The 14,112-nt window shown below is 38.2% G+C and overlaps 1 protein-coding gene across 2 annotated transcripts in view; it reads right to left on the bottom strand.

The window, feature by feature from the left end:
* CMTR1 (cap methyltransferase 1) overlaps positions 1-14,112 on the bottom strand; it is a 74,032-nt gene that overhangs the window by 41,296 nt on the left and 18,624 nt on the right. The gene's annotated exons all lie outside the window — the stretch shown is intronic.

Below are 14,112 nucleotides of genomic sequence, written 5' to 3'. Positions count from 1 at the left end.
CAGATTTTCACATCCAGCCCTTCCCCTAACCCCTAGGTGGTAAACAGTCTGATATAGGTTATGCCAGTACTTTCATGCAACATACAATTCCATATTGCTCATGTTAAGAGAAAAGAGACATATCACACATACAATAAAAATACTCATGAAGGAAATAAAGAAGATGGCATGCTTTGATCTGTAATCAGATCTCAGTAGTTTCTTCTTTGGCTGTGAATAGCATTTTTCACCGTGGGTCCCTTGTGGATATCTTGGGAACTTGCTTTACAGATAACTGGTAAACAAATATTTAAGAACTACTGACACAACATTAGAAACCTGGAAGGGACCATAGAAATTCATTTGGTCTAGTCCCCTGCCTAAGGAAAAGAAGATTAGAAAACTAACTATTGGTGAAACAGATAGTGACAAAAGAGTAATGGAAAGAGAGAGAAAAAAGACTACGGTCATCTATTCCTCCTGGATTCTCTTCTCTTAATACACCAAGATATTTATTATTTCTTGGGGGGGGGGGGGGGGGGACCTTAAATCCCAGTTACTGGAGCTTTAAGGATTCACTATTTGACAAAAGCTTCTGAGAAAAGTAGATGGTAATCCAAAAGGATATATGACTTAAAAGATATAAAAATTAATACTATAAACAAATTAGAGAAGCAAGGAAATTACCTTTCAGTGCTACAGTGAGGAAGAATATGTGACCAAACAAAACATAGAAAGGACCACAGAAGATAAAATAGACAATTTTAAATAAAATTTAAAAGGCAACTACAGCTCAGTTAATATTAGAAAGGGAAGTTAACAAGAAAAAAAATCTTTGCAGCAACATTCTGATAAATTTTTCATTTCCAAGATATGTAAGAAAATGATTCAAATTCATGAGACTAAGAATCATTCCCCAATTGATAAATGGTCAAAAGCTATTCATAAGAAGTTCTCAAGAAAGTCAAGCCTTCCAGAGCTACAGAAATGGAGAAATGGAAAAACTGCTCCAACACTAATAATTAGAGCAGTGAGAATTAAAGAAATTCTGTGGTTCTACCTCACATTCATCAGATAGGCAAAGCTGACAAAGGGCTTCAAGAAAATAGGTTCATTGATGTACAGCAAGTGGCACTGTGAACTGACCCAACTATTCTGGAAAGACATTTAAAACTATACCTAAAAAGTCACTAAACTATATATTCTTTGATAGAACTACTAGTCCTATACCCCAAAGATAGCAAATTAAGAGGAAAAGGTTCCTACATATACAAGAACATGTATAGCAAGTTTTACTGTAGTGACAAAGAACTAGAAACTAAGAGAATGACTTGACTGGTGAACAGCTGAACAAATTCACTGAAATGAACTGATGAAATTTCACTGTACTATAAGAAATGATAAAAGAGAAAAACTGGGAAGATTGTTATGAAATAATACAGAGCAAGGAGCAGAATAAAGAGAACAATTCATAACACCATTTTTTAAAATGAATACTTTTGTAAGACTTAAGAAATCTAGTCAATGCAATGATCAGCCATGATTCCAGAGGATCAGTGATGTAGAATGCTAACCACTTCCTGACAGTTAAGTGATGAAATAAATACACAGAATGAGACATAAAGTGAACATGGCCAACATAGGAATTTGTTTAGTTTAACATTGCATATTTGCTATAAGAATTTTGCTTTCCCATGGGATTGGGGTAAAGGAAGTAAGGCAGGGAAAGAAAATAAATGTTTAATAAATGAAGAAAAAAAGAGCTAAATGGGCTATATACATACAAGTCATGGTACCTTACTCAGTGAGAAGGGTTAAAACAATATTTCAGATTTCTCACTCCTTGCATTTCCCACCAGGTCTACAGTTCACAGTAGGAAAGGACAAATTTGGGCCTTTTGAACCTTCTGCCTCCCCTCAGTGCCTAACAGAATGATGCCAAGGAAAAGCATCCTTCTGCCAGGTAAAAGTTTGCTTACTTCCTGGAGCCTAGGTACACACAGGCTATAATTGCTTCTCTCCAGGATCCTCTCTTACTCACTGCAGCAGTGCTCTTCCCATCATTCTTAAGACAATGTGTATGTGCATTGTACTAGTTCTCCTAACCCTAAACCCAATAAAATAATTAGAAAGCACTACAATTTTTAAAAGTAATGGTTTTTCACATATCAAATGTGTTTAAGAAAAAATAGGTTTAATTAGAGTAGATGTTAAAGCCTGGGATCCTTAAAGGGACTTCTATAAATTACGGGGAGTTTTAGAGAATGATAATACTATTTATAATGTTCAACTTCACTTTGAAACACAATGCTTTTTTTCCATAATGGCCTGTAATTGGAAAGGCATGTCACAAGCATTACTCTTACAACTTATAAGCCATAATTAAGGATTTTTGTTGATCTATAAATGAAAGAAAAATAAAAGAAAAGGGGGTAGGAGGTAAATATATATTTTCCTAAGGTACAGGAAAGAGGGAAAAAAAGGAATAAAAGGGAATATGTGTAAGTGATGAAAAAAGAAATTGGTGGACTTATTTGAATAGGTACATCCATTCTGAAAAGCAATTAAATTTAATTTAAAATTATACACAGTTACTAAACAACTCAACTAAACCTATATCCAAGAGGTCAAAGAAAAAGATAAAGTCCTACATGTACAAAAATACTTAAGAGTAGCTCTTTTTTTTTTTTAAACCCATACCTTCTCTTTTAGAATCAATTCTAAGATAGAAGAATGGTATGGGCTAGGAAATTAGGATTGAGTGATTTGCCCAAGGTCACACACTTAGGAAGTATCTGAGGCCAAATCTGAACCCAAATCCTCCAAAATCCCCTACCTGGTGCTTTATCTACTGGGTTAACTAGAGTAGCTCTTTATGTAGAGGCAAAATACTGGAAAATTAAAAAATGCTCATCTATTTAGGAATGGCTGAACAAAATATGGCACAGAAATTGATGAAATACTATTGTGCTACAAGAAATAAGGAAACAGATGATTTCAAAGAAACGTAGAAAGACAAAGTGAAGCGAGCAAAACCAGAACAATTTATACTATAACATCAATACTACAAACACAAACGTTTTTGAAGACTTTTGTAAACTAATGAAGAATGAAATGATAAGAACTAAGAATAATGTACACAAAGGAAATGATAAGTAAATTAGATGAACATAGAATAGTATGGCTATTGGGACCTATGGGAAAGGAAAGAATTTAATTAAGATCAAGCAAGAGATAGAGAATATTACAAAATGTAAAATGAATAATTTTGACATTAAATTAAAAAGGTTTTGTACAAACAAAACCAATGCAATCAAAATTAGAAGCAAAGCACAAATTGGGAAAAAATATAGCAAAAACCTCTGACAAAGGTCTGATTTCTCAAATATAAAAGGAGCTACATCAATTGTACAAAAAAATCAAGCCATTCCCCAATTGATAAATGTGCAAGGAACATGAATAGGCAATTTTCAGATAAAGAAATCAAAAATATCAAAAAGCACATGAAAAAGTGTTCTAAATCCCTTCTGATTAGAGAAATGCAAATCAAAACAACTCTGAGGTACCACCTCAAACCTAACAGATTGGCTAATATGACAGCAAAGGAAAGTAATAAATGTTGGAGGGGATGTGGCAAACTAATGATGAGACACTAATGCACTGCTGGTGGAGTTGTGAATTGATCCAATCATTCTGGAAAGCAATTTTGAACTATGCCCAAAGGGCTTTAAAAGACTGCCTTCTCTGATCCAGCCATACCATTGCTGGGTTTATATCCCAAAGAAATAATGAGGAAAATACTTGTACAAAAATATTCATAGCCGTGCTCTGTGTTGTGGCAAAACAATAGGAAAATGAGGGGATGTCCATCGATTGGGGAATGGCTGAACAAATTGTGGTATCTGGTGGTGATGGAATACTATTGTGCTAAAAGGAATAATGAACTGGAGGAATTCCATGGGAACTGGAAGGACCTCCAGGAATTGATGCAGAGTAAAAGGAGCAGAACCAAGAGAACATTGTATACAGAGACTGATACACTGTGATACAATCAAACATAATGGACTTCTCTATGAGTAGCAATGCAATGATTCAGGATGATTCTGAGGGACTTATAAGAAGCTATCCACATCCAGAGGAAGAACTGTGGGAGCAGAAACACAGAAGAAAAACAACTGCCTGATCACATGGGTTGATGGGGATATGATTGGGGATGTTATCTTTAAATCACTCTTGCAAATAGTAATAATATGAAAATGGGTTTTGAACAATAATACATGTAAAACCCAGTGGAATTGCTTGATGGCTCTGGAAGGGGTGGGTGGGGAAGGGGAGGGAAAGAACATGAATTGTGTAATCATGGAAAAATATTCTAAATCAATTAAGTAGACTTTAAAAAATATTCACTGATATTTCATTTATCTGAAAAATAAAAAAGAATAATGTACACAATAACACTGTAACCACAAACAATTTTGAAAGCTAAAAGAACTATGATTAAAATAGTGATCATTCATGATTATAGATGATCAGTGATGAAGTTGCTGTCCACCTACTGACAGAGAAGTGAGATAGAGTTTCTGGGCACAGGATGAGACAAATATATATTTTTTAATATGGCCAGTGAGGAAATTTGTTTTTCTTTCTTTTTCATGAGGTACAAAGTAGAAGAGAAAGAAAAGTAAAATATTACTAATAATTAAAAATAGAGGACTCAAAAAAGGAAATTGTGTGAGGTGGATCACAAAGGGTTGAGAAGTGAATGAGAGAAGAAGTGGAGACAAGCAGTATAGATTACTTTTTTTAATGAGTTTTTGAAAAACGGGAAACGAATATATGATGATAGTTTGAGGTGCTGATAGGGTCAAGTGAAAAAAAAAATTTTTTTAAACCTTACTTTCCATCCTAGAATCAATACCATGTATAGGTTCCAAGGCAGAAGAGTGGTAAGGACTAGGCAGTGGGGGTGAAATGACTTGCCCAGAGTCACCCAGCTAGGAAGTGTCTGAGGTCAGATTTGAACACAGGACCTCCTGTCTCTAGGTTGGCTCTCAGTCCACTGAGCCACCTAAATGTCCCTTGAAAAAAAATTTTTTTAAGTTGGGGAATACTGGACATTTTCTAGGCAGCAGAGGAGTCAGTAGAGTAAGAAAAAAAAATTGGAGAAAAATGAGAAGGAATTGGCACAAAGGTAAAAGTAGAAAGGTTGTTCTTGGCTAAGAAATGGGCTCCTTCTTCATCAGAAACTGGAGTAAAGAAGAAAAAAATAGGGGATGAAAGTTATTGACTGATTGAATTAGTTGCAGTGGGCTTCCAAGCCACTTTTCCAGTTTGTCCCCAGAAATACTCCACATGCAATTAAGATTGAAGCCACTGGGGCAGCATTGAGCCAGGCCTAGAGGTGAGAGGTTCAAATCTGATCTCAAGACACTTCCTAGCTGTGTGACCCTTGGCAAGTCGCTGAATTGCTTAGCTCTTACCACTCTAATGCCTTGGAACCAAGATGGAAGGCAAGGGTAAAAAAAAAGATTAATGCCATTCATTACTAGAATTCAAGCCTTCAGTCCTTGTCTTCTATTGCCTCTTGAGTCCTAAGGCCCCAGATATTATAAAGGGAAGTGTCTCAGAGAGGCAACTGAAGTTAAATGACTTTTGTTCACAGTGGAAGTGCTCACTGGAAAGGCTTATATTTAGTGAAACAAAGTGAAGTGAGCAAAATCAGGACAGTAACTGCAATAAAGTACAATGATCAAAACTGAATGATTTAACTGTTACAATGCAAGGATCCAGGACAACTCCAAGGGACTCATGATGAAAAATGCTGTTGCTCATCATAGAAGGAACTATGGGGACTGAATGCAGATTGAAGCATGCCATATTTCACTTAATTTTTTAATGAGTTTTTTCTTGTATAAGTAACATATCTTCTTTTAAAACATGATGAACATGGAAATAAAACTGTATCATCATATTGCCTGCCATCTCAGGGATGGGGGGAAGAGAGAAAAGGAGGGGGAGAATTTGGATTGCAAAATGTCAGAAAAAAATTATTGAAAATTGTATCTATGTATAACCTGGAAAAGAAATATAATAAAAATTAAAAGAAAAATGTAATTGGGGAAAAAAGCAAAAACAAAAAGTAGAGGTGCCCAGTAAAAGCTGCCCAGGTCTGACAACATTTTCTGCAATTTCCAGTTAAGTGTCATAACTCCTCTCCTTGGTACTAGATGAAACAAAACAAAACAGAAACCACATATGTAGAAACTCATACACTGCTAAAATCATGAATGTTTCATGTCTGTGCTTGCATGCATGCACATCTGTTTATAGGTAAAGTGGTTATATTGTCTTTCTTTCCTTTTATCCTCCCTGCACATCAATAAATTCTTGTTAATTGAATCTGCCCTCTCCACTTTGCCCCCAAGCTGATTTAGTTCATGGTGCCACCTGGTGGCCAAACCTAGGAATTTGTTGACCAAACACTTTCCCTTAGCTGCTCCTGTATTTTCTTTCTGAGCAATCCTGCATATGATCCTATCTTATTCTCACTCTTCTGCATCTGTATACGCTTTTATGATCCAAGTTCTACTTACTCCACCTCACACAATTTGTGTGGCACTCTTCTCACTACCTGTCTGATGGTTCCTGTCTCCTTTGTTGGATCTTTATCCATACATGTCCAATAACTGTGGGAGTCCCCTTCAGCTCTGTTCTGGACCTTCTTCTCTATATATACTATTTCACTGGTAATCTCATCAACTCTCATAGTTTCAATTATCTCTATACAGACAACTCTCAGATCTACTTGTCTAGTCCTAACCTCTCCAGATTTACATTTCCAACTCTTCTAGTCATCTAGAAGTAGATAATCCATTGACATCTTAAACTCAACATGTCAAAACTAAATTCATTGTCTTTCCTCCCAAACCCTCCACCCTTCCTAATTTCCCCATTACTGTTAAGGGTACCACCATTCTTCCAGTCACACAGTCTCAAAACCTAGACAGTATCTTTAATGCTTCACTCTCACCACCCCCTGTCTAATCAAGTGATCAAGTCTTGTTTCTTCAACCTTCATAACAACTCTCATATACTCCTCCTCCTCTGGCACTGCTACTGCTCTGGTTACCAGCCCTCATCACCTCACATGTGGACTATTCCAATGGTCCTGCTGGTTAGCCACCCTGCCTCAAAATCTCTCTCCACTCCAATACATCCTCCATTTGGCTTTCAAAATGATATTCCTAAAGCACAGGTCTGACTGTGATACCTCCTCTCATTCAATAAATTCCATGGGATTCCCTACTGCCTCCAGGATAAAATATAAAATCTTCTATTTGGCTTATAAAGCTCTTCATTACCTGGCTCCTTCCCACCTTTCCAGTCTTCTTATACCTTACTTCTCTCCATGTACTCTACAATTCCAGTGAAATTGACCTCTTGGCTCATTGCTCAAACACAACACTCCATTTTTTGACTCTGAACAGTGAACTTGCTCTGCCCCATACCTCAAATGCTCTCCCTCTTCCTCTCTATCTCCTAACTTCCATAGCTTCCTTCAAATCTCAGCAGAAGTCTTACCTTTTACAAAAATCTTTTCAAGCCTTCCTAAATCTCAATACATTCCCTGAGATTACTCTCAGTTTATCCTGTATATATCTTGTTTGTACATAGTTGTTTGCAGGTTGTCTCCCTATTAGACTGTGAGCTTGAAAGTACAGGAATCTTTAGCTTTCCTCTGTATTTCTGGAATTTAGGCCAAAGCCTTCTTGATGAAGGGGCTTAAAAAATACTGACTGACCCTCTCTCTTTGAATATATACTCTCTTTCTCCAAGTTCTCTCCTGGTTCTACTAATATACCTATCTGACCATTCTTGTTTCCTTTGATGAAAATCATCCATGTTCTTCACCCCTTCTGCGGATATACCCCAAAGCTCTATCATCAACCTTCTCTTTTCTCTCTCAAAGATCTCACCAGCTCCTGTGGGTTCCAAGTGACTCCCAGATTGATATATTCAACTCTAGTTTCATCACAAAATATCAACTGCCTACTGGAGATTTTCCACTCAATGTCCAAATCCACAGGCATCTCAGATTGAACATCTCTAGAACAGAACTCATTCTTTTTCTTCCAAACTCGACCATCTTCTGAATTTCCCTATTTCTCAAGAACATCATCAAACTTCTAGTCACCAAGGTTCAAACATCAGTTATGCTCAATTCTTCCTTTTCATTCAGTACACACACACACACACACACACACACACACACACACACACACACAAAATATAGCAGCTATCACATCTTATGCTTCTTACTTTACAGCATTTCCTGAATCCATTCCTCTCTCTTCACTAACAGATCCCATCCTAGTTCATGCCCTCATTACCTCTGAACTACTGAAAAACCCTCCTAATTGGCCACCTTTCTCCCTTTTTATTCATCGTCTACATAGCGGCCAAACTGATATTGCTAAAGCACAAGTCTTTTGGTCCTCAAGACCATGTCTTTCCAAAAATTCTAGTGCATCTATTTTCTACAATCAAATACAAACTACTCTGTCATTTAAAGCCCTAACTGACACTAACCTAGCTTTCCAGGCTTATTACACATTACTTACTGGATTCTCTACAATAGTCAAATTAATCTCCTTTCTCCTGCTCATGCCCAACATTCCATCTCCAGATTCTGTGCTTTGGCAGAGGCTAGCCTGGATGGCTAGAATGCACTCTCTTCTCTCCTCACCTCAGTCACTTAGAATTTCTAGCTTCCTTCACAGTTCAAGTCAAGTATCACTTTTTACATGAGGCCTTTCCTATTTCCTTCAACTATTAGTATTTCCTATCCCCACTCACATTACTTTGTAATTTCTATGTATATATTGTTTTTTAATTATATATACGAGTTGATTCTCCCCCTCATCCACCACTACTCCCCCCCAAAAAGAGAAAGAGCATAACTTCCTTTAAGGCAAAGACTGTTTCATTTCTATCTTTATAGTCCCAATGTCTAGCACAGTGCATGATATAGTAGGCATTTAATGTTTGTTGCATGGGCTGAGAAAAAACTGCTTAGTGAAGATTTAGAAATTCTAATATTCTTGCTCTTTTTATTCAGCTATCTAGGGATCTATGGAGCCTTTCTTTAGGGTAGAGAAAACCTAACTTTTGTGAAGTCAAGTTGAGAAAAAGCAGAGAGGGTTGCTCCTGCTCCAACTAGGAACAGATCAGTCATTGCCTGTGATTTACCTGTAGAACCCACTCAGCATCAAAGGAAATGGGCACAGATAATTGCCATTAGATGTCAAGGGCCCCTGTCATTCTGAAAGCTCACAGTATTTTCACACATTATTAGTAAATTTTGATTTTTTCTCATGATATCCTTGGGTCAGAGAAAATGAGGAAAGTAAAGTCCAAAGAGTTCATAATGCATCATGCATTATGATGTGAACCACTAAAGTACTATCTCCTATGATTGCCATCCCTCAGACTTTGGGAGTGCAACAAACAGAAATTGACAAAGAGCTCCTTCTTGACTGATCTACAGATAATCGAGAAGATTATTTCCTTATTTTACAGTATTTAATGGTAAATCCAAAGCAAATATGATGCATGACAGAGACATCAGATTCTCAAATTTGTTTTGAGATCTACACAAACACTCTGGACTACTTTGTCCTGCCATCCCTTTGGCTGAATGTTCTACCAAAGATTCCAACTTTTACTAGTGCTTTCTTTCTTCTCAATTCTCCGATTAGAGTCATTACCTCACAAATGACTTCAAGTCAATGTGCCAACCTTAATCAGATGAGGAGAGCACACAAGGACAGCAAGGATCTCTGATCAATCAGAAGCAGAGGAAGGATGAGGGCAGAAGAATCTGGCTTTAGAAAGGAGATAAAAGTCTCATCTGTTGGCTTTGTACTAGTCATTACTGAAGCACTTGCAATCTGTACCATGTAATCTAACACTTGAAAATATACTATCTCAGCATTCTCTCATTATTTAGGAACATGGAATTATAGGTTTAGAAATAGAAAAAAGCCTAAAAGATAGTCCAGGGGTTCTTAACCTAGAGTTCATGAATTTGTTTTCTTTTTGATATTCTGATTTCTATATTTCAACATAATAGTTTCCTTGATTATCCCACTTTAAGTGCAATTTAAACAGTATTTTGAGTCTCCCAAAAGGGTCCATGGCATAGAAAACAGTTACTAGATGAGGAAACTGATGCCGAGAGAGAGGTAAAATGATTCAGCTAAGGTCATTCAGTGAGCACACAGCGGAGTCAGATATTAAACTGAGGCTCTCTGGCTCCAAATACAATGCTCTTTCTGCTATGTCATGTATTTCATCTACACATGACACATGAAATCACATTATATAAGGGCAAGCTCTAAACTTTCTATTCAGTTTGTGACCTCCATGTACCAAACACAAGAGCTGTTTGATAAATATTAGTGGACTTGTGTCGATAAGACCTTGGCACTGCAACAACCACTCTTAGGTGGCAGACCGCTCGAGTACAGGCAGTACCTGAGTACTACCACTTCAGACTGTACTGCTACATTCAACACCACCTAGCCAACAGCAACAACATCAACTCATTTGAAGGGTTCAATTGATGGTGCCAAACAAGCTGGAGAGTGTACCACCTCTTCATGACAGTGAATGCAGCCTGTCTCCCTCCTCTCCCCTCCCCACCCCATCTGAGAGGCAGGATCTACCTTACCAGTTTTCTTAGTGAGATCTGGAGAATAGGATATAGAGGACCAAAGATGAATTTAAATACCTACAGGAATCCTTGACAGTCTGCATTCTCAAAAATGGAGTTTATTCTAGATTGAATTACTTGCTAGCTCCAGGATTGGGCAGAGGAGGGACAGAGACAATTTGGATCTTATAATTTTGGAAATTTTATGTGGAAATTTATTACATGTATTTGGTAAAAAAAAATTAATTTAAAAAAATGGAGTTTATTTGTTAAAAGCAGTATCACCAACTCATTAATGACTTGAAACAGTGCTCTTACAACCCACAGGCAAGGAAACCATTATCATTTACCCCAACAAAAGAACACAATAACCAATAAATCCAACCAGAAACAAAAAAAAATTATAGTCCTTGAATAGAGAATGCTGCATTTAAAATGACTTGATCACAGGAGCAACAGATCACAATGGCTCAGTGGATTGAGCACCAGGCTGGAGATGGGGAGGTCCTGGGTTCAAATCTGGCCTCAGACACTTCCTATATGTGCGACTCTGGGCAAGTCACTTAATCCCCATTGCCTAGTCCTTACTGCTCTTCTGCTTTGGAACTAATATTTCTAAGATAGAAGTTATGGGTTTAAAAACTTTTTTTAATTTTTTAAAAAAATTTTATCAGGGCAGTCAGGTAGCACAGCAAATAGAAAAATGTTGCATTTATTATTTCTTCTTTCCTACATTTTTTCTGCAATGTTTTTATGCCCTTTGTCATAAAAAGATGGTCAATCTTTATATATGTGCCATGTAATGCTGAAAAGGTACATTCCTTTTTATCCCTATTTTTTCCCCAGATATCTTTTAGCTCTAGCTTTTCAAACATTTCATTCAATTCCTATACTTCTTTCTTATTTTTTGGTTTATCTAGTTCTGACAGGGGAAGGTTGAGGTCCCCCACTAGTATGGTTTTACTATTTTCTCCTTAAGCTCCTATTATTTCTCCTTTAGAAATCAGAATGCTATACCATTTGGTGCATATATGTTGAGTACTGATATTTCTTCATTATTTATACTGCCTTTCATCAAGATGTAATTACCTTCCTTATCTCTTTTAATCAGATCTTTTTTTGCTTTAGCTTTGTCGGAGATAATTGTTACTCCTACATTTGTGTCAGTTGCAGCCCAGTAAATTCTGCTTCAACCTCTTAGCTTTACCCAGTGTATGTCTACCTGCCTCAAGTGTGTTTCTTGTAGACAATATATGGTAGGATTCTGCTTTTTAATCCATCCTGCTATCTACTTCCTTTTTATGGGTGAGTTCATCCCATTCACATTCAGTTGTGATTACTGTCTGTGTATTCCCCTCCTTTTTGACTTTGACCCTCCTACCATCCCCTCCAACTTTTCACTTTTAGTCAGTCTTCCCCCTTTCCCCTCCCTAATGTTACTCCCCTTCCCAGCACCTCCTTTATTATTTCCCTCTTACTATGGTGCCTTTTAAACAACCCCCTAACCTCTCCCTCCCTTGTATTGCTCCCCTCCCCACCAGCCCATTTATAACCCTTCTACTTCTCTTTAGGGCACAATACAATTCTCTGCCCCAATGGATCTGACTGTTCTTTCCTCTGTGAGTCAATTCCAAAGAGCATAAGATTTAAGTATTACCTGATGCCAACCTCTTCCTCCCTTCTATTGTATTGGTCTTCTCTCCCCCATGCCCTTTGCTTTCTCTTAGTATTATCCTCTTTATTACCCCTATAGTTTTTAATATATTTTTTGACATATCATCCTGTATCATTTATCACTATAACCTCTAGGTATACTTCTTCTAGCTACCCCAATGATAATAACAATTTTTAAGAGTTATGAATATCGGACTTCCGGTTAAGATGGCGGCTTAGAGAAAGCTGAAGTTCAGATCTCCGGAAAACCCTTCCCGACCGATCTCAAACTAGAAGCTCCTAAGGCGCCGAAATTCAAAACGATCAACAGCACAGACCCTGGGAACCCTCCTCCTGGACCTGGACCAGGTTCAAAAGGTACGGCTCCCCTTAAAAGCCAGAACCCGAGATCACTCGGACGTCAGGGGTAGGAGCGCAGAGTCCAAGGCTCCCGGAAGCGGCAGCCGCGCCGGGCTCAGAGAGCAGGGTCTGAGGAACAACAACCCTCAGGGTCTTCTACCCAAGTCCCAGTCCGGGTGAAAGTTACTGCCTGGGGCCTCCGCTGCAGAGAGCTGGTCAAAACAACAGCAACCCTCAGGGCGGGCAAGACAGCCTCACGGGCTGGATCCTGCTATCCAAGTCTCAGTGAAAGTCTGTGCTCTCGGAGCTTGGGGAAGCGGCAGCCCATCCCCCCGCAGGCCCACGAAACAGCCTCACGGCCAGGGATTCTGAAGGCAACTTCCGGAAATCGAGCCAGGGGGAGAGTGTGGCCTCGTGGTCCGACCCTTCCATTCCAGTTCCAGTGAGGCATATTCAGTTTAACCCAGGGAAAACTCATAGAACCAACATCTGCCCAGGACTGCCTCTGAACACCAGACAGAGACAAGAAAAGCCAATCCTCCACGTTCAGAGATGACAAACTCCACAGAAGCACAGAAGCCCCAAAATACCAAGAAAAATAAGAAGAAAGGGGCGACTCTGGACACATTCTATGGAGCCAAAATACAAAATACAGAGCAGATAGAAGAAGATATACAAGAAAATTCTCCAAAATCTTCCAAAGGAAATAGAAACTCTCCACAAACCCATGAAGAATTTGAATCAGAAAGGACCAAAAAGATGGAAGCCCTCTGGGAGGAAAAGTGGGAAATGATGCAAAAGAAATTCACGCATCTACAAAACCAGTTTGACCAAACTGTAAAAGAAAACCAGGCTTTAAAGCAAGAACTAATAAAGCAAAGCCAAAACACCAAGAAATTAGAAGAGAACATAAAATATCTCACCGACAAGGTGATAGATCTGGAAAACAGGGGGAGAAGAGAAAATTTAAGAATAATTGGACTCCCAGAAAAGCCAGAAATAAACACCAAACTGGACATGGTGATACAAGATATAATCAAAGAAAATTGCCCAGAGATTCTAGAACAAGGGGGCAATACAGCCACTGACAGAGCTCACAGAACACCTTCTACACTAAACCCCCAAAAGACAACTCCCAGGAATGTAATTGCCAAATTCCAAAGCTATCAAACAAAAGAAAAAATCCTACAGGAAGCCAGAAAAAGACAATTTAGATATAAAGGAATGCCAATCAGGGTCACACAAGACCTTGCAAGTTCTACGCTGAATGATCGTAAGGCATGGAACATGATCTTCAGAAAGGCAAGAGAGCTGGGTCTCCAACCAAGAATCAGCTACCCAGCAAAACTGACTATATACTTCCAAGGGAGAGTATGGGCATTCAACAAAATAGAAGACTTCCAACT

This window comes from Monodelphis domestica, chromosome 2, assembly GCF_027887165.1.
Source record: "Monodelphis domestica isolate mMonDom1 chromosome 2, mMonDom1.pri, whole genome shotgun sequence".
NCBI classification, from domain to species: domain Eukaryota; kingdom Metazoa; phylum Chordata; class Mammalia; order Didelphimorphia; family Didelphidae; genus Monodelphis; species Monodelphis domestica.
Note: the sequence above shows the minus strand (reverse complement) of the source record. Positions and strands in the feature narration are given on the sequence as shown.